This window comes from Bos indicus, chromosome 20, assembly GCF_029378745.1.
Source record: "Bos indicus isolate NIAB-ARS_2022 breed Sahiwal x Tharparkar chromosome 20, NIAB-ARS_B.indTharparkar_mat_pri_1.0, whole genome shotgun sequence".
Classification (NCBI taxonomy): Eukaryota; Metazoa; Chordata; class Mammalia; order Artiodactyla; family Bovidae; genus Bos; species Bos indicus.
Window position 1 is genome coordinate 7351941 of NC_091779.1, and position 1578 is coordinate 7353518.

Consider the following 1578-nt stretch of genomic DNA (forward strand, 5'->3'; position numbering starts at 1 on the left):
CCTTCATTGTTGAAGCATGGGGTAGGGGGAAGGACATGCAGCAGGAAGAAGAACTTTCACTCTCTCATGGCAAGAGGAAGAGGTTGTTTTGGGGGAGATTTTGTGAGGTCAGACAAAACTAAGCAGATGGGTATGGAGTTCTCTTGGAAAGAATCAATTAAGCATGCTGTGGGCTTCTGTTTAACAAGTGCTTAACAAAATTCACCTGTTTATAATCAAATCTCTTGGCAAACTGAAAATAGAAGAAAACGTACTCAATCTGATCAAAGGATCTACAAATTAATCTAGAATTAACATAGTACTTGAGAATGATAAACTGAATGCTTCCCTCTGAGATGCGGATCAAGGCACGAATGCCTATCTTTATTATTTCTATTCAAAATTGGACTAGAGCGCCTAGTCAATTTATAAAAAATAATAGGCATGTGGATCAGAAAGGAAGATTTTTATTTTTTATTAAAAAAATCTTTATTTTTCAGATGACACCAATGTTTACATAGAAAATCCTAAAGTATCTATGAAACACCTACTATAATCAATAGGTGAATTTAGCAGATTGCAGGATGTAAAACCAAAATACAAATACACTACCATGTGTAAAATAGATGGCTAGTGGGAACCTACTGTATAGCTCAGGGAGCCTGGCTCAGTGCTGTGATGACCTAGATGGGTGGGAAGGTGGTGGGGGGTGAGAGGGTGGCTCAAGAGGGAGAGGATATACGTATACATATAGCTCATTCACTTCCTTGTGAATTCACTTTCCCAGCAGAAACTAATGTAGCATTGTAAAGCAATTAGAACCCAATTAAAAAAAAAAAAAAAAGAATCCATTGTATGTCTATATAATGCAGCAAATAAATGGAAAGTGAAATCGAAAAAAATTCCATTTACAATAATATCCCCCAAATTAAATACTTATGTAAAAATTTAACAAAAGATATTTTATACAGTTATGTCAAAAACTATAAAATATTGCTACAGTAATTAAAGAAGAGCTAAATAGATAAAGAGATATTGATTCACAAATTGGCCTCCCTACACACATGGCAAGGAGAGAATGAAGAAAGGGGCACATCACTCCAAACTAGGTGGCAAGTTTAATAAGCAGGGGAACTTCACTTACGCAGTCATTAGACGAGTAGATCTCCCCACCCACAGTAGAATCTTAAAAGTTTGTAAAGAGGCCTTACCGGGCTTCAGTCACGAGTACCATTGTGCTTGCGTGCTCAGTCACTCAGGCATGTCTGACTCTTTGTGACTACAGGGACTATATAGCCTCCCAGGCTCCTCTCTTCATGGAATTTCCCAGGCAAGAATACTGGAGTGGGTTCCATTTCCTTCTCCAGGGTTCTTCCCAACCCAGGGATCAAACCCTTATCTCCTACATCTCCTGTATTAGCAGGCAGATTCTTTACCACTGAGCCACCAAGGAAGCCCCATGTGTACCATCAGACAGTCTTAATAACAGCTTACACTCTCAAGACTGAGTCCTTGAAAATGGCTCCCAAGATAGAAATGGTGGGCAGAGTGGATATTCCAAGGACAGAAGAGGAGGTGAAGAGATTCGGATTGCCAAAG